Below are 21,175 nucleotides of genomic sequence, written 5' to 3'. Positions count from 1 at the left end.
TTTCACGAAACCAAGTCATATATTCATATATTTTTTTTTTTTTTTTTTTTTTTTTTTTTTTTTTTTTTTTTTCCAAAAGAAGGAACAGAGAATTGGGCCAGGTGAGGGTATTCCCTCAAAGGCCCAGTCCTCTGTTCTTAACGCTACCTCGCTAATGCGGGAAATGGCGAACAGTTTGAAAGAATATATATATATATATATATATATATATGTGTGTGTGTGTGTGTGTGTGTGACTCTACCTTGAACACGACGCCACGACCTGTTGTCGTGGAAAGGGGGTCGTACCGTCGCACCCAGGGGGTCAGAGGTCAAGAGGTCGTCCAACTTGCGTCACGTGACAATTCTGGCGTCACGCAAGGAGTGGGGGGGGGCAGGTGGGGTAGGGGGGTCGTGGGGGGTGAGGCAACTCATAGCTCTTATAAACCATATATATATATATATATATATATATATATATATATATATATATATATATATATATATATATATATATATATAAAACAGAGAGAGAGAGAGAGAGAGAGAGAGAGAGAGAGAGAGAGAGAGTGTGCTGTGGTGTGCTCTGGGGGCGTTCTCACAGACCTGGTGTGCCTGGTGGAAGAGAGAAGAGATAGCGAGGGAGGGAGGGAGGGAGGGGAGAGGATGGGGGGGTCATTGAGGAGGGACGGGGCGGGGGGTTAGGGAGGGTGTCAGGGTCTCTTGCCCCCCCCCCCCCCCCCGCCTCCCTCCACGATACTGCCTTTATTTGGTAGAGACAAAGTCTTCCATGGCTGAGAACTCTCTCTCTCTCTCTCTCTCTCTCTCTCTCTCTCTCTCTCTCTCTCTCTCTCTCTCTCGTGGCTGTCAGGTTCACCTCACCCAGGCGCAGATCGCTGTCTTTACTTTCTGCCTCATACACATGGCCGACACTCGGTCCACACACACACACACACACACACACACACACACACACACACACACACGACACACACACACACACATACACAAATAAACACACACACACACACACACACACACTCGATACCGCGTTATTCACTTTTCCTGCGTTGAGCGCTACGTGGCAGCCCCGCCTATGGGGGGGGGGGGGGGGAAGAGGGTATCATCCATCATACAAAACACGCAAGGGCGTAGAATCCACCACACGCCGCACGCAAGGGCGTACAGTCGATCATTACGTCACAAAAGAAAAAAAAAAGGCGGAGCCTCGACTGATGATGTCACGCAAGAGGCGGAGCCTAGATCGGTGACGTCACGACGAGTCTCTATGCCACTGAAAGTTCGCCTGGCGCCCAGGGCCGGCCTTCAGTGGGTTTGTTGCCCTCGGACACGCGACCTACTTCCGCGCTTGCTCGTTCCGCTGTTCTAATTTGTTCACTAGAATAGTGCAGCTGTTGGTAGTTGTTCGTTCACACAGTGTTAACTGTTGGCTAAGTTCACTTGTATCGCTTCGAGGAGTATAAAAAAAAATATATTTTATTTAATTAGCGCGTTCCTAAAGGAGACGCTACAGTTGATATGATACAAGGTGAGAGTGTACCGTGTGTGTGTGTGTGTGTGTGTGTGTGTGTGTTTCTTTATTTTCTTACTGTGTCTGTGTATTTGTCTGTGTACGCGAGTCTGGCTGTGTGTCTCGGATCACGTCGGTGTCTGGCAATTCGTCTGTCTGCGTCTGTGGCGGGGTGGCGGCGAGAATGGATGAAGGCAGCATGTATGAATATGTAAAAGTGTATATACGTAGATGTCTGTGTATATATATATATATATGTATGTATACGTTGAGATGTATAGGTATGTATATGTGCGTGTGTGGACGTGTATGTATATACATGTATATGTGGGTGGGCTGGGCCATTCTTTCGTCTGTGTCGTTGCGCTACCTCGCTAACGCGGGAGACAGCGACAAAGTATAATAATAATAATAATAAAGTATATACATAATGGCGCACCGACGCGCATGCTTCAGGTGGGAGTCAGAGAAGATAAGATGTCGGTGTATCTGCCATCATGGCCGACTCCGTTACCTTCGTCGAACACACAGCGCCACCTGCTGTGGTGGTGACGACCACTGCCCCGGTGAGGGTCATCAGACCCTGGCTGGCTGGCTGGCTGGGGGGCTGGGTGGCTGGCTGGCGGGGTGGCTGGCGGGGTGGATGGCGGGGTGGATGGCGGGGTGGCTGGCGGGGTGGCTGGCGGGGTGGATGGGTGGGTGTGTGGGTGTCTTAAGATAGAGAGAGAGAGAGAGAGAGAGAGAGAGAGAGAGAGAGAGAGAGAGAGAGAGAGACCTAGGAACACACACACACACACACACACACACACACACACACACACACACACACACACACGCACGCACGTACGTCAACCAGAGGCGACACGTGGTAGAGGGAGGTGCTGGTGCCACGAGCAGATCAGCTACACAAACAGGTTCTGGTCGCCACCGCCGGAACACAACCCTGATCACGGGGGGGGGGGGGGGGTAGTGTTGACGGCCAGCTGTGGGCAACACACACACACACACACACACACACACACACGACGTCCTGAACGAGTCTATAACCTAGGGTCAAAAACGGGGGGGGGGGGGTGATTAGCGTATCAGGGGGGGAGGGGGAAGGAGGGAAGGGGTGGGGGTCGGTCGTCTTTGACCTAACATGACCCCTTCTCCCCCCCTCCTCCCCCCTCTCCTTCCTAGGGCGGTCCAGGCAGTGAAACAGCCAAGGGGGGAGGGGTCACCCACACCACCAGTCGGTTAACAACCGGACTACATGATGACCACCATGACCAGGGGAGAGTGGGGGGGGGGAGGTGTGGTTATTATGAGCCTGGGTCAGCAGTGTAGCCTTGACCCCAGGTCAGCCCCCCCCCCCCCGTACTGCACCAGAAACACACGAGGGACAGAAGAAAACGTCGTCCCCCCCCCTCCCGGGGGGTAATTAATTACCGGTCATGATTACTTTTCCCCAGCAGCTGAGCTGGTGAGGGGGGAACCCTCCAGGGATATTCGAAAATGTCATCATTACGTCAGTCATCACTACTACGGCCACCATGACTTAAGACGGAGAAACTGATGAAAACAACAACAACAACAAACAAAAATAGAGGAAAGGGTACGAAGGGATAGAGAGAGAGAGAGAGAGGGAAAAATAAGAGAAAATAAAGAAAAAAGACAAAGAAAATTCAGCGAGAAAGAGAGAGAGAGAGAGAGAGAGAGAGAGAGAGAGAGAGAGAGAGAGAGAGGGAAAAATAAGAGAAAATAAAGAAAAAAGACAAAGAAAATTCAGCGAGAAAGAGAGAGAGAGAGAGAGAGAGAGAGAGAGAGAGAGAGAGAGAGAGAGGGAAAAATAAGAGAAAATAAAGAAAAAAGACAAAGAAAATTCAGCGAGAAAGAGAGAGAGAGAGAGAGAGAGAGAGAGAGAGAGAGAGAGAGAGAGAGAGAGAGAGAGAGAGAGAGAGAGGGGGAAAAATAAGAGAAAATAAAGAAAAAAGACAAAGAAAATTCAGCGAGAAAGAGAGAGAGAGAGAGAGAGAGAGAGAGAGAGAGAGAGAGAGAGAGAGAGAGAGAGAGAGAGAGGCCCCAACCTGATTGTAAATAATAAATACTTGAATTTAAGTAATTTATTATTTTTTTTTCTAGCCTAGCGCGTAGCACTCAACGCACGAGAATGTAGTTGTGAATAACGAGAGAGAGAGAGAGAGAGAGAGAGAGAGAGAGAGAGAGAGAGAGAGAGAGAGAGAGAGTATTGATCCCTCTCCCAGGTCATGGTGAGCGTTACCCACTGGGACGAACTCTCCCAGAACATTTCGTCCCGTTTCTCTTTGCTTCAGTTCGCGGAGGCAAGGGCCCCGTGTCTTCCTCCACGTCAGTGAAGAAATAAACAATTTATCTCCTAAATAAACCATTTATTCCTCGACCTCAGATAACGACGATTCGCCATCCAATCAACCGGCAACGAGGTAGTTATGTACATTGGTTGGGATAAAAGTGGTTTAAAAAAAAAAAAAAAGTGACTTTAAGAGCAATTAAAACCGGTCGACTCGGTGGGCTGGGGTGGGCTGGGGTGGGGGGTGTTACTGTGTTGGTGCGTGACGGATTAGTGGGTGGGTGGGTGGGTGGGTGGAGGGGTGGAGGGGGGTAAGACTGGCTGGCTAGTGGGCAAGGGTGGGTGGGAGCAGTGGGCAACGGGTAGATGAGCAAGGGGAGGGGGGGGTTCACGGTAGATGGGCAGGAGTGGGCAAAAGGCAGATGAACAGAAGTGGGTTGGGGGTAGGTAGGGTGGGGTAGGGGAGTGGGCAAGTGTGGACAGAAGACTGCAGCTGTGGGCAGGAGTGGGCAAGAACGAGGAAACCCACCGTGTGGGCAAGCGTTGAACGACGGGCGGTGGGCACATATGGGCAACAGTGGGCAGGGGGTAGGTAGGGGTGGGTCAGGGCAATGAGGGGGGACAGCCAGGCAAGAGAGAGAGAGAGAGAGAGAGAGAGAGAGAGAGAGAGAGAGAGAGAGAGAGAGAGAGCAAATGGATCTATCCACTCCCCATTTTCTGTTGTAGCTACTGATGACGTCACGAGGGAGGGAGGGGGGGAAGGGGGAAGAGGAAGAAAATGAAAGATACGAAAGTTAAGAAGCGTTACACATACGTAACCATCCATGACAGCAATATCTCTCAAGATATTTTACATCCATGAAACAAAAAAATTATTCCATTTCACTTTTTTTTTTGAGCCGTAAATAAACTGGACTCTGTACCACAACCCTGGACAGCGACCAACCCCGGCACGTCTTCCACTGTTCCCAACACTAGGGTAACATGACACGTGCGGCACAGACAGACACACAGACGGGATGGTGCGAGGGCAAAGACACAGCCACGGTGGGTCAACAGACAGACACAGACACAAACAGACAGACAGACAGGAACAGCGGTGGGAGACGGCAGACAGCGTCTCACCATCACAATGAAAACGAGATGTGGAGTAACAAGGGGGAACGTGTATTGTAATACTGTCATGGTAACACCATCCCTGAGGAGGAACAGAAAACGGGAGATGGGGGGGAGGGTGTGGGTGTTCAGAGAGAGAGAGAGAGAGAGAGAGAGAGAGAGAGAGAGAGAATATGGGGAGGAACGAACAAAGGAAGGTATGAGGAGAGAGTAATATATATATATATATATATATATATATATATATATATATATATATATATATATATATATATATATATATATATATATATTGCGCTCCCTCGCAAACGCGGGAGACAGCGACAAAGCAAAATAATAATAAAAATAACATATATATATATATATATATATATATATATATATATATATATATATATATATATATAGATAGATAGATAGATAGATAGATAGAGAGAGAGAGAGAGAGAGAGAGAGAGAGAGAGAGAGAGAGAGAGAGAGAGGAGCACGGGAGTCTTTGGTGAGTATGGGTGAGAGTTAGGTGAGAGGAGGGAGTGAGAGGAGAGGAGGGAGGGAGAAGGTTAATCAATGATAAATGACCCAGATTCCGTTTTCTTTTTTTTTTCCGTCCAACTAGACGGCCATGTTGTTGCCTGTCTCGTCTACCCGTCCCATCCCTTCCCCTGTCCCAACCCACCGTCCCTTTCCTCTAACTCTCCCATCCACCCGTCCCTCTCCTGTCCCATCCACCCGTCCCACACACCAGCCCGTGACAACTGAGACAACACTGAACACAACAACAACAACAACAACAACAACACACACTACCTACCTCAAGGCTGGTCCACTGCAGGACGGTGGCCCAGTGTGGTCCAGTGTGGCCCACCTGGCCAAGTGGACACACTCTCACACCGTACTGACTTAGGCTAACGTGTGTGTGTGTGTGTGTGTGTGTGTGTGTGTGTGTGTGTCATATCTGTTTATCCCAATTTTATATCGTGTTCATCCTTATTATACCACGCATTAATCCCTATTATACCACGCATTAATCCCTATTATACCACGCATTAATCCCTATTATACCACGCATTAATCCCTATCATACCACGCATTAATCCCTATCATACCACGCATTAATCCCTATTATACCACGCATTAATCCCTATTATACCACGCATTAATACCTATTATACCACGCATTAATCCCTATTATACCACGCATTAATCCCTATTATACCACGCATTAATCCCTATTATACCACGCATTAATACCTATTATACCACGCATTAATCCCTATTATACCACGCATTAATCCCTATCATACCACGCATTAATCCCTATCATACCACGCATTAATCCCTATTATACCACGCATTAATCCCTATTATACCACGCATTAATTCCTATTATACCACGCATTAATCCCTATTATACCACGCATTAATCCCTATTATACCACGCATTAATCCCTATTATACCACGCATTAATCCCTATCATACCACGCATTAATCCCTATCATACCACGCATTAATCCCTATTATACCACGCATTAATCCCTATTATACCACGCATTAATCCCTATTATACCACGCATTAATCCCTATTATACCACGCATTAATTCCTATTATACCACGCATTAATCCCTATTATACCACGCATTAATCCCTATTATACCACGCATTAATCCCTATTATACCACGCATTAATCCCTATTATACCACGCATTAATCCCTATTATACCACGCATTAATCCCTATTATACCACGCATTAATCCCTATTATACCACGCATTAATCCCTATTATACCACGCATTAATCCCTATTATACTACGCATTAATCCCTATTATACCACGCATTAATCCCTATTATACCACGCATTAATCCCTATCATACTACGCATTAATCCCTATTATACCACGCATTAATCCCTATTATACCACGCATTAATCCCTATTATACCACGCATTAATCCCTATTATACCACGCATTAATCCCTATTATACCACGCATTAATCCCTATTATACCACGCATTAATCCCTATTATACCACGCATTAATCCCTATCATACCACGTGTTCGTGCCTACAACACCCATGGATAAAGTACTTTGCCTCCCAGACCAGCACGGACCGAGCTGTGACCCCAGGTCAAGGTCATGCTGGGGTCACGCAGGGGAGGGGGGGGGGGTCGTCCACACTGTTGGCTTGTAACTGTATGACGACCTGGGTCGTGGAGGAGGGGGGGAGGGGGAGGGAGTGATCTTGTCATATCTTCACCGCCACTGGAGAAACGGAGAAGTGGTTCCCCACCTTCACAGCACGTCCGCCACTGGAGCAGGTCGCACGAGGAAGGTGCCGCGTGCCAGGCGGTGACCTGACCTGACCTGACCTGACCTGGCGCGTCGGGTTACCATCATGTAAGTGAGGCTAACGATTACAGGTTCAGAGAGAGAGAGAGAGAGAGAGAGAGAGAGACAGAGAGAGAGAGAGACAGAGAGAGAGAGAGAGAGAGAGAGAGAGAGAGAGAGAGAGAGAGAGAGAGAGAGAGAGCGCAGTCAACCGATGATTAATGAACTTCCGAGCGACATCTTAGCGAGTCCAACCCCCCCCTCCCCCCTTTAACGGCTCACTCGCCCCCCCTCCTGCCACTCACAGAACGCCCCCCCTCCCCTCCCCTCCCCCCCAGGAGTCACACTCCTCCCCTCCCCAGCTGCTCCCCAAACTGTGCACGGTTCTCCCCACATCCTCCCATCTCTGAACGGCCCTCCCCCTTCCTCAACATCCCCCCTCCCCCCTGCCTGGCGTTCCATTCCCCCCGACCCCCAGCCCACTGCACGACCCTCCCCTCGCATGGTCCCCAGCCCTCCCCTCCTGGCGCTCCACTCCCCAGCAAAGTCCCCCCTCCTCCCCCTCAACCCCCCCACCTCCAGAGCAACCCCACCCACAACGACCCAGTGCCACATCACAAACCCTTAACTTACTGAATACGACCTGACTTGGTGTCAGGTCACAGCCGGTGACCTGACCTGACCTCATACCCCCCCCCCCGCCCCCCCAGACATCTACCACCACCACACTCCCGCACCTTCAGTAGCTCAATGCCCCCTGGGGCTATGTTACCTTACGCGCCTTAACCAATAAAGCACTGTTGTTGTTGTTGTTGTTGTCATTGTTGTTGTTGTTGTTGTTGTATAACGTGTTTCCGTGCCCAATCTTTCAGTCACAACTCTCTAACAACCACAAGAACACCCCCTACAAACCACCCCTCCTTCCCTCCCCCCCCCACACTGCGCTGCTCTCCCCCCCTCCCCATAACCCCTCCACTCTCCCCCTCGTTCCCAATCCCCCCTCTCCCCCTTCTCACCACGCCACCCCTTTTCCCTAAAACCCCATCCTCTGCAAGAACAAACCCCCCCCCACCCCTGACCACTATAACCCGCCCCCCATGCATGGCCCTTATCTACTGAACCCCCCCTACCCAACCCCCTTCACGGCCCTTCCTTCCCCATACCTCCCTCCCCCCACCTTCCTGGTCTTTCCAATCCACCTAACTGTAGTGGACTGTTTGTGGGTCTCTGCTCGTAGTGGCCTGTGCCAGACAACACACACACACACACATAAACCCTTCCTCCATTACATATATATATAATATATATATATATATATATATATATATATATATATATATATATATATATATATACTTGCATGTAATGTTCCCACGTAAAGTGCTATACGGGGGGAGACGTGTTCTGTTTAGTCGCACCCAACTTTTCCATCCAGTCTAAGGGCCAATTCCTGTTGCAGTCTCGTACTGAGACTAATTTCGGCCACAGAGATGTGCAGATGAGCCTCGCTAGTTTGCGCTCCACTGTTAAGCGAGATTAATGAAAAACGGGGGTGGGGGAGGGGGCGGGGTGGAGTGGGGTTGTTGGTGCAGTGGTGGTGAAGGGTGGGGGGGGTGGGGGGTGTGGGGGATGTCGTTGTTGGCGCGTGTGGTTCAAGGCTGTGGTGGTGGTGGTGGTGGTGGTGGAGAGTGGGTTGGTTACTGGTGGTTGGAGGTGGGGGGAGGGGAGGGGAGGGGTGATGTCTCCGTCACGGGGAACTGGTGGTGGAGTGTGGGTGGGGGTGGGTGGGGAGGTGGTGGAGTGTGGGTGGGGGTGGGTGGGGAAGGTGGTGGAGTGTGGGTGGGGGAGGGTGTTGGAGGAGGAGGAGGAGGAAGTTATGAATCCACTCCACCATAACATGTACAACAGAGACGGAGGCGTGCCACTGACTGCATCAACCCAGGACATATTCAATCTACGAAGAAATTACCCCAAAATAATAAACAATGTGTCGGTCAACAACCACAGCAAACAAACACCTACAATATATGTATTTGTGTGTGTGTGTTTGTTACACATATATTCATAAGCCAGCCATTATCACTGCTTTCAAAGCCAAACAAGAAAAAATCGCTTAAAATTCAATAAACCTGCCTGTATAAACACAAACAACATACCTCCATATCTTCAAACAACCCCGCTATCATCGATAACTATCGATAACAATGCGTCATTTAACGACGAGCGATAAATAACATTAAATAAAAAGTCAATTTCCATGTGGCAGCATCTCGGTGTTGCCATCACCAGGTCACGTCAATTCCCCCCCCCCCCCTCGTCTCTAAGCTCAGCGTCCCACTTTGATAAGATCAAGGTTCGCGGGGGGTCATCACCCCCCCTCACGGGTGCCTCCCGTACTCGCTGATAAGCGGGGGACCCGCGGCAAAATGGCCGTCTACAACGAAGCGTGTTATCATCCGGGAGTCGAACCCGCCGACGACATCCGGAAACTCCCCCGCCCACCGCATCAGATTTCGTCCATGTTAAACCCGACCACAAACCTTTTCAAACGTCTACATACACCGGGACTCTCTAACGACTTCAAAAAAAATTAACCTTAAATATAAAAAATTACTGAGATAAACTATATATATCTATTCCTTGGATTACATTATGTAGAGAAGTCATATAAACCAAACCGAGGAAGCCAAAGCCGGAGTCGTCCAACAGATCGGGACGGAGTATTCATAACACACCGGAGATGCTAACTTGTATCTCTATCACAACCACATCTATGCCTTATTTCTATCCAAAACTTTACAACTTCACCACCTTAATGACAACGTACTACAAACTTCTCTACCTCCTTACTTCTCTAACTTCATCACACGTGAGTAAGACGAAGGGTTCAACGTCAGAGTCGGACGAAAGTAATGAATAACAAGCGAACCATTATGAGACGTCGTCCCAATGCTAATGGGTAATGGCACTAAATTCACCAACAGATTTTTTTTTCACGTTTAAAAACTAACGATGATACAGCTAATTTGAACCTACTTCTAAAAAATCTTATTAATCCTCCCCTCTCATTTTTAATTTTCCGAAAGAAGGAACAGACAAGGGAGCCAAGTGAGGATTCCCCTCAATGGCTCAGTTCTCTGTTCTAAGCGCTACCCCTCCGACAAGGGAAATGGGGAATATTAATATATATATATATATATATATAATATATATATATATATATATATATATATATATATATATATATATATATATATATATATATATATTGGGGTGTATATCATGAATATGTATCCACGTGGTAAGTGATACATGTATACATCTCTCACACTAGCAGGTGTGTTTGTACCCATTACCTCCCCCCCCCCTCCACCTTCCTGACCCAACCCCCTACCCACGTATTCTTCCCCTTACCCAAGGGTCGTGGTGAGGGGTCGTACCGTCGTGTTAATTGGTCGTATTGTACCCCACTGTATGCTTGCCTCCACCTACCCCCTGATACTGTACCCACTGTACGTTCTATGGTTATCCCCATGTACTCCGTCCCACGTACAGAGCTCAGTCAGCAGTGGTCGTACTGACGTATACGACTCGGTAGTACACACGAGCGCCTTACGGGTCGTACTTACGCCTCTGTACGCCCACTACGCCAGGTTACCATTCCCGGAGGCCTGGTCGATAAAGGCTAGGGAGAGAGCCACAGTACACTGTCGACCCACAGTGTACTGTCGACCTGGCTCTGTGTATTGCCTCTGTATATACATACACACACACACACTCGCAGGCTGGGGGGAGGGGAGGGGGGAGTTGATGTGGGGGAGTTGAGGTGGGGGGGAGGGGATGATGCGTAGCGAGACAAGCGCCTCCTCCCCCACACCCACCCCCACACCCCCACAGTAACCACAGTCTACCACACTGTGGAGAACACGTCAGGAAGACGTGTGGTGGGGCACACGGGTGGTCTACTACGCACGCGCGTTACGCTTCTTCGTCCGTGTCTCGGGTGCCACGGGGGGGGGGGGGGGGGATGTACGCGGTACATACGCCACGTGCTGGACGCGTGACGGCAGAGGGGGGTGGGGGGAGATGGATAGACATGTACACAGACACACATATAGATACATACACAGACAGACAGATAGATAGATCGATAGATAGATCGATAGAGAGAGAGAGAGAGAGAGAGAGAGAGAGAGAGAGAGAGAGAGAGAGAGAGAGAGAGAGAGAGAGTCTCTCCTTCAGATGCTCGGGTCTGGGGAGGCCTCCCCCCTCCCCCCCTTCCAAACTGGGCCTGGCCATTCACAAAGGCTGGGGCATTGTTCTCCTGTGCCCCCCCCCACCCCTCCCAATTACAGCCACGGGTCGTTAGGTGATTGAGTTGTTTCTCTGGGTCCTCGTCCCACCCGGGACCCCCAGGTGGGTAGTTCCCCCCCTAGGGGTCACACGACCTTGGCTTCTTCAACCCCCTTAAGGCTCAATGGCCGCCATTAAATGGCTCCCTTTAGACTGAGGGACCATTTAATGGCTCCTGTGAAATAAAGAACCATTGAACGAATCCTTAAGACTTGGAGGACCATTTAAATGGCTTCTGAAGGCTACAAAAAAGACATTAAATGTCCCTTAGAAACTGAAGAGCCATTTAAAGGCTAATGATCAAAGGGCCATTTAACGCCTGCTGACGACTTGTAACACTGTCCTTCCCTTATCACCAATTCTTACTACATTTTTTTTCATGTAATCCAATTAACACTTTAACTTTACCTCAATGGCATAATGCCTTTATCTTTTTTTTATTTTGCAATTAATTACATGACCTCAGCCCTCCCTGGTCAGCCACACCACGTGACACTGTAAACAAAAGGCAGATTGCCAAAACTTTTCCCTCCACGCTTTCCATATTCCCCCCAGCTTCGGCCCAGCTTAAGCGGTGGGGTTTCGACTGACATCTCTGTCACACCTTTATTGGCTCAAGCTTCTCCTCCCCCCCCCACCTCCCCACCCTCGTGATTAAACCTAATTACCTCCTCTAGATGGCAGTAGTAGAGTGTGTGGATGGTTTTACTTTGAATTGCTCGTTCTCTCCATCCATCACACGAAGAAACCCTTGTTCACATGGAGTTAATAATGTCAAATTGCGTTCCCTTATCCATCACGAAGGTCCATTAAATAAAGGGGGGGGCATAATGGGGGGAATCAAAGCCCGATATGTATACGATTAAGGTATGTGACCCGATATGTATGGTCTCCATTGAGGTTGATTGAGCACATGTGATATCGGAAGGAATTGGACACATGATACAAGCCGAAGGGGAAACTTGACCTTGTATTACACAACAAGTGTCACCCAAACGACCAGCCAGGTCAGGAGCAGTTAGTCTCACGCTCAAAAACAGAGGAATAGAAGTTACGGTTGGAGATGGGATGAGACAACCCCAGCGGTGATTCACTGTAGGAAACCCCAGTCACTTATTGACGGGATGGATTTGCATACGGTGCAGTGAGGGAGGGATGAGGGAGTGAGGGAGTGAGTGAGGGAGGGAGGGATTCTCCTCTGTCGCGAAGAGGGTGGGGTGGGGTGGGGGGGATCATATTACTCACAATACTCATATTCTCCACAATTCCTCACAATACTCATATTCCTCATGAGCCTCATCGCTCGTCAAATCACCTTACTCATCTCCAGTAAAGTGATCAGACTTGATCGTGTGAACCATCGTAATGACGGGAAGCAAATGATCGTTATCAATGTAATGTAATCATGGTACTCAAAAGGGGTCAATTATATAAATTAATGGGTCAAATCCTGGTAAAATGAAGGAAATAACTACATGCAAAAGGGGTAAATCCATGTGATGAAGAGTCATGTTGATGAAACAAATAACAACATAAATATTTGAGTAATCATATGACTAAGACAAAAAAAAAATAAGGGGCGTAGTTAACCATCGTTTACCAGGGGAATATACATCACGCCTCGTTAATAATCACCATTAAATCCCAACCCCACCATTAGAATCCACCTCACAACACCATTACAATCCACCTCACAACCCCTCCCACCATTACTCGGGTTTCCCAAATTCATACGTTCTATTTCAGAAGATATCGTCCAGGTTGACCGCTACCCATTCGTAATTCAACGGCACAAAACTCCGCCCGGGACACGAGCGGACATAAGCCTATTAGATGTAATTTACTCATAATTTCCCCCTCATTATCCCGCGTGCAGATGACTCGTGTGTGTGTGGGGTCGGTCCAATTTTAATGAGGTAACATGGAATGCGAAACCAAGAGGGCCGACTGTACGCTAACTTCCGAATGGCAACGCTGCCATTTGGGATTGCAGAGCTCTTGTTTCTATCAACAGAGTTATTCAGCCACTGGTGGGTCGACAGTACCTAGGTTCATTAGCATATATAGATAAATATTACATATATCACTGTACATAATGGCGGTATCAACGTCCAAACTAAATATTAGTTGCTAGGTATTGACTAACACGCCCCCCATGAAGGTGCCAATACGCACCATTTAAGACAACTAAGAGAACTTCCATTTCATGTTTCACGAATTAATAATCTACAATATCCACGGGTTCTGTAAAGAGTAACAACACCAAACGTTGTGTATTAGAGTGTATAATTTAACAACGAAGCATAAAGAAAAATAAATTACGAGTGAATTCCCGTGAGGCAACACCTTGGCGCCATCATCCCCGCTCTGCCAAACGTATGATGCCGGCGGCTTCGACAATACACAGCAAACTAACTCCATTGTTTTCTAAGGGTCGTCAATAACGAGGCGAAATCAATATCTTCTCGAGTGACAGGCAAAGTCCCGAGGCATCTGGAAGAGATGTGGTGATTTTTCGTACGAAGCGAAAAAGGAAGAAGAGTTGCCCAGAACTGTGAAAGAGCCAGAGACGTTGCCACACACACGCACGGCCGGAGCAACACAGACAGACAGACAGACAAGCACACGCACGTACACGCACGCGCGCCCTTATACATCCACCGCACGCACACGCGCTGCCGCTTAAAACAAGCATATAATCCCAAGGACCTTAAGGGGTGAAATTCCTACTACTACACCTCACCATGTCGACCTTCGGGGGAAAATTGCCAAGAGAAAATTGTTTACAATTTCTTATAAGTCCAGAAACTATAAAATAACTAGTTAACAAATGTTCATATATATGTTAGGCCAAATATAAGACATGCTTCTTAAGTTAGGTCAAGGCAGGTACACACGGGAGGGGATAGAGAAGGCCCAGAGGGTGGTAAATAACAGATGCAACCAGGATCAATATAAATTCGACCATGTTTACTCGACCATGTTTACTCGACCATGTTGATGGCCAGGATTTGGGTATACTGCAGGTAGACTGGTCGACCAACCAGACGCCAGAGCGAGCATCCAAGGATGAAATCTGTTACAATATAAGTAAAGGGGGACTTGTGTAGTACCAGTAAATGGATACATGAAATAAACAATGCAAGAGAATGTGTTGACAACGTGCATATGATTAAAAATTTGACCGTAGGAGACAGATTAAGAGATGAGGTCGACCATGACTGTACAACTTCCTTCTCGTAACGTAGAAACAGGTAATCACACACACACACACACACACACACACACACACAGTAGGCCTACCGAGTCAGCAGTTCCGTTTTCTTCTTGTGCTCAATCCTCGTCCGGTTTTCTGCAGCTGACCACCACCGCCTGCTATGTTTGGCCAGGGCGTCGGGTTAATAATACAGGAGGAGGGGGAGGGCGTTTATAACATACCTGGCGCGGTGGTACGACCCTTGAGTATGACGGCACAGCCTTGGGCGCCCTGGCCTTCAGCCCTTTGACCCCGAACGGAAGGCGTCAGGTCAAAGGTCATCATCATCATACCCTGCGTTATAACAACCCGGCGTTTAAATCGTTTCATTATCTATAATGTTTGCGTTATCACTGGGGAGCCCGGCGTTATAAACTCCCCTCTCCCTGACTTTCTCTCCCCCGTTTTTGCACCCCTCCCACAGACAACCCCCCCATCCTCCCCACCCCCCCACACACACATTTAAACTTCCACTTAACGCACGGAGCGCTCTCGCGCGCGCGCGCGCTCTCTCAACACAATGCGCTGGAGGGACGCCATGATTCCAACGGTGTTTGTTGCGCACGCACGCACGCGCGTGTGGGGGGCGTGGGGGTGAGGGAGGGGGACGCCACGCCATCGCCCTAGGCATGTATCGGAGGGTGAGGGGGTTGGGGGGGGGGTTATCGTCAGACAACAATGATCAAAACAACAACAAGTCTCCATCCAACGGAAGAAAACAAAAGTCACTCAGCTAATCAAGACTATGACGTCACAGGTGACCAAGTCCGTGACGTCACAACCGGCGAGTCAAACAATGGCGTCACCAAAACAATACCACAAAGGAGGAAACAAAAGACAAACGGGTAATATATATATATATATATATATATATATATATATATATATATATATATATATATATGTATGTATGTATATTATTCTTTTCTTTCATACTTTTCGCCATTTCCCGCATTAGCGAGGTAGCGTTGAGAACAGAGGACTGGGCCTTTGAGGGAATATCCTCACCTGGCCCCCTTCTCTTACTATCATTATTATTATTATTATAATTATTATTATTATTATTATTATTATTATTATTATTATTATTATATCATACTTTGTCGCTACGCTACGTAAACAGACACACTTTCACAAGACCAGATTTTCTTGACCAATCAGGTTATGAGGGACGCGACTCACTGTTTCATGAGGTTATGAGTGTGGAGGGGGGTCGAGGGGGGGGGGGGATTAAAGGGTTCCAACGTGCCCAGCTGCCTGCCGTGTGTCTGCCTTATCCCAAAGAACATGTGCTGTGTGTGTATGTGGGAGAGGCGCGCGCATCTCCTGTATTCTGATGGGCTGGGGTACGCTAGGTGGGTTTGCTCTCCCCTCACCGTCTTCTAAGGCCTGATGGGCGTACGCTCCCCTCATTCTGATGGGAGGGGGGAAGAGGGTCACACTGGCAGTAGAAAAGCTCGCAGAAAATGGGTCCTGGAGTCATGACGAGACACATTTCAAGGAGAGAGAGAGAGAGAGAGAGAGAGAGAGAGAGAGAGAGAGAGAGAGAGAGAGAGAGAGAGGTATACAAACTTCTGTAATCTTTAAATACACCATAATTTTAACGGTCCACTGGAAGAAGAAAAAAAAAATAGAAACGTAAAAAAAAAAAAGAAAAAAAAGAAACAAACGCTGGACCATCCCGAGCTGAACTCAAGCTCAGCTCGGCAGTAAATTCCCGGCTGGCCAGAAAAACTCGTCCACTACACGTTTAAAACCAGAGTTCATGAGGAGGGGGGGGGGGCAAAAACTGAGTTCTACCCCCCACCTCCCCCCACCTCCAGTACCCAGGGAAGCGTCTGGTCGACGGCAATCAACAGTCTTCAGGAATAAACAAGAATCGCGTTGATAAATGATAATAAAGATAAAAAAAAAATGGATTGTCATTATTATTATTTTCTGTTTTTGCCATGCGAAAGTCTACGAGTTTTCTTATTTCTGCCCTTGAATGTACAGCTGACCCTTGAACACGACGGTATACGACCCTGGAACACGACGGTATACGACCCTTGAACACGACGGTATACGACCCTTGAGCACGACGGTATACGACCCTTGAACACGACGGTATACGACCCTTGAGCACGACGGTATACGACCCTTGAACACGACGGTACCGAACCTGGGGCACGACGGTATACGACCCTGGAACACGACGGTATACGACCCTTCAGCACGACGGTATACGACCCTTGAACACGACGGTACCGAACCTGGGGCACGACGGTACGACCCTTCCGTAGGTCAAAGGTCATGCCATCAATCGCAACAATGTGTACCGTTGTGTACCGTCGTGCGCGCGCCCCCCTTTACGACCGTACCGTCGAGTCCCTCAGGACAGCTGTGGTCCAGGAAGGGTTTTAAGGTTTGAAGGTCATCCATCATGAAGTGAGGGGTCCCCCGGGGGAGGGGGGGGGGCTGGTGTGACCCATAAGACTTGCTTATACTGACATGACCCGCGACCTGGCCTAACCCACCCCCACCCCGCCCCGCTGGCTCCCCCCCCCCTCTCTCTATCCCCGTCGTCTCCGCTCTCACAACTAGGCTGGCTCGCTCCTCCTCCCATCTTCTATCCTCATGTCCCCCCCCCCCACACACCCAACCTATCCCCTTCTGTAACTCCCGTCTCTCTCTCTCTCTCTCTCTCTCTCTCTCTCTCTCTCTCTCTCTCTCTCTCCATCACTCCCCCCCCCCCACCACGATGCCTCACTCCCCATCTACCTCACTCCCTCCCATCGCCTATCCGTCCTTCTCCCCCCTCCCCCCGTACAGCTGTCAGAATGCACACACACACACACACACACACACACACACCACACACACACAGACACACACACAATGGTAAGCAGGTGTCCCTCACTAGGATACAGATGCCATCACGTCCAGTGCAGGTGCGCTGGTCTGAACAGGTGTGTGTGTGTGTGTGTGTGTGTGTGTAGGGCACAAGACATGGTACATGCAGAGGGAGGGGAAGGGGGAGGGGAGGGAGAGTGCGTTAACAGACTTCAGGGGGGGGATGAAAATGCGCATAACTGCGTCACAATGCGTACGACTGCGTCACGCTTGAAGCACGTGCTTGATCAACTGTATGGGGACAGTAGTTATCTCCCCCCACCCCCCCCCCTGAAACACTCACCACCCCAGGGGGTGATCATTGCACCGGGGGGGGGGAGGGAGGGAGGGAGAGAATACTCAAGTTCAACTCGACTGTGACGACCATCATCTCCCCCTCCCTCCCCCCCCTACCCCTCACGACAGCGTCTGGCGGCAAGGTGAGGGTCAGCAATATATGGGGTGACGACCCCCACCCCACAACACCCCAGGCGCCGCCCGGGGGGTGTGTGTGTGTGGCCACCACTTCGTCTCCCCTCCCCCTCTCCCCCCTCCCTTCCACAGAATCCATCTTCTATATGTCCTTTACACCCACCAACACCCTCTTCTCCTCCCACATCCCCCCCCCCCACCCCACCTCGCAGGTACACCACAACCCAAGCTCCATAATTCAGGGGGAGGCGGGGGGGGGGGGGGGGGGCAAAACCCCCCCTTCCCCCTGGCCACTCGCTACCTGCTCTGTTCACCCTTATTCCCCCCCCTCACCCCTCACCCCTCACCTGGAGCCACTCACCCCTCACCTGGAGCCACTCACCCTTCCTTAACCTCCCTCAACCTCCCATTACCAAAACCTCACAACACTGGCCTCCCTCAGGTACGACTCCAGCAGGTAAGAACCCTGCAGCCAGACGTACGATCAGACTCGCAATACAACGCTGCTGTACGACTCGATTGCTCAATCAATTACTGGTAATTACGCGGGTAAGGCGTGTGTGTCTGTGTCTCTGTTTCAGTTGTCTCGATTTCACCCACTGGTCAGTACGGGGGGAGGGGGAGGGGAGGGTGGGACAGTACGGGGGGGGGGGGGAGGGGAGGGGGGGGACCGGCGCACGACCCTTAGTGTCGTACGTTTCCCGGCTCAAGCGTCGTTATGATCGCGTTCAAGGATCTTACCGTCGTGCATCCTCGGGCTTAAGTTCTGAACTTTCGTGGTCAAGGGTCGTATACCTCCGCGATCAAGGGTCGTAGTCTAACTGTAAGGGGTCGTACCTCCATCCTCAAGGGTCGTAACGTATTACTAAGGGGTCGTACCTCTACGATCAAAGGTCGTAAAGTCTTACTGAGAGGTCGTACCTCCACGATCAAGAGTCGTACCGTCTAAGTGAAGGGTCGTACCTCCAACGATACAGGACCGCACGGTGTAACTACCGGGTCGTACCGTCGTGCCCACGCCACCGGGGCAACAATGAATCACCACAGATGATAACCTCGTCATTCACCCGTCGGTAGTTAGCAACACCTGTCTGTACCCAACCACACTGCGCTGTTGTTACTGCGCAATGCTAACAACAACAACAACATAAACTAGACACTAAATCACAACACACAACCCTCTACCATTACAACCACCACACAACCCCCACACAACCCCCACACTACCACCACACAACCCCCACACTACCACCACACAACCCCCACACTACCACCACACAACCACCACACAACCACCACACAACCCCCACACAACCACCACACAAACACCACACAACCCCACACAACCACCACACAACCACCACACAACCCCCACACAAACACCACACAACCCCCACACAACCACCACACAACCCCCACACAACCACCACACAAACACCACACAACCCCCACACAACCACCACACAACCACCACACAACCCCCACACAACCACCACACAAACACCACACAACCCCCACACAACCACCACACAACCACCACACAACCCCCACACAACCACCACACAACCACCACACAACCCCCACACAACCACCACACAACCCCCACACAACCCCCACACAACACCACACAACCCCACACAACCCCACACAACCACCACACAACCCCCACACAACCCCCACACAACCACCGCTCGACCGTCCTGTATAACAGGTAATGCAACAACACCAAGATGATGCACTCACAACACAACATTCATAACCTCTGACGTGTTGTACAGGAGGTTGTACCAACAAACTCAGTAACTGTCATAAGGAAAACCAATCCACGTCTCTCAATACTCGTGAATAAATGGACCGAATTATATATATATATATATATATATATATATATATATATATATATAGAGAGAGAGAGAGAGAGAGAGAGAGAGAGAGAGAGAGAGAGAGAGAGAGAGCGTTGTTACGCTGTAACTCGGTAACAACACGAGCGTGTTCTCAAAACATGTTACCACCAGGCCCTTGAGCGCGTGTGGTACGACCCCGGGGTACAACGACCTCGCCTACGACCTGACCTGACCCCTTAATTGGGCTGTTAACCACGACGTAGCGTGACCTTTAACCTTACGCGCCAGATCCTTGGGTACAATATATATATATATATATATATATATATATATATATATATATATATATATATATATATATATATATATATATGTATTTACAGGTTTTGACCTTTAACAGTGAGATAATTATAAACAATATTTTGCGTATTTCTGGTGTCCAACAGACGTTACGCATGGCCAAGTGTGCGCACGTCACGTACGCTAGGAACGTGGAGGGTGGTCCGATGACGCACGTCGTGGTGGAGGAACACGCGCAGCACGTGGCATCCACATTCCTTCTAAATGTGGATGCACAGTAGAACATGCACACAAATTTCCTACGTTGTCGACCCAAGGGTCGTATACCGTCGTGTTCAAGGGTCGTATACCGTCGTGTTCAAGGGTCGTATACCGTCGTGTTCAAGGGTCGTATACCGTCGTGCTCAAGGGTCGTATACCGTCGTGTTCAAGGGTCGTATACCGTCGTGCTCAAGGGTCGTATACCGTCGTGTTCAAGGGTCGTATACCGTCGTGTTCAAGGGTCGTATACCGTCGTGCTCAAGGGTCGTATACCGTCGTGTTCAAGGGTCGTATACCGTCGTGCTCAAGGGTCGTACCGTCGTGCTCAAGGGTCGTATACCGTCGTGCTCAAGGGTCGTACCGTCGTGTTCAAGGGTCGTATACCGTCGTGTTCAAGGGTCGTATACCGTCGTGCTCAAGGGTCGTATACCGTCGTGCTCAAGGGTCGTATACCGTCGTGTTCAAGGGTCGTATACCGTCGTGCTCAAGGGTCGTATACCGCCGTGCTCAAGGGTCGTATATCGTCGTGTTCAAGGGTCGTATATCGTCGTGTTCAAGGGTCGTATACCGTCGTGTTCAAGGGTCGTATACC

At 49.4% G+C, this 21,175-nt stretch overlaps 1 protein-coding gene across 1 annotated transcript in view; it reads right to left on the bottom strand.

The window, feature by feature from the left end:
- Positions 1–21,175, bottom strand: part of LOC139757534 (uncharacterized) — a 199,707-nt gene that overhangs the window by 163,252 nt on the left and 15,280 nt on the right. The gene's annotated exons all lie outside the window — the stretch shown is intronic.

This window comes from Panulirus ornatus, chromosome 27 (genome assembly GCF_036320965.1).
Source record: "Panulirus ornatus isolate Po-2019 chromosome 27, ASM3632096v1, whole genome shotgun sequence".
Lineage (NCBI taxonomy): Eukaryota > Metazoa > Arthropoda > Malacostraca > Decapoda > Palinuridae > Panulirus > Panulirus ornatus.
This window is presented reverse-complemented; position numbering and strand designations above follow the sequence as displayed.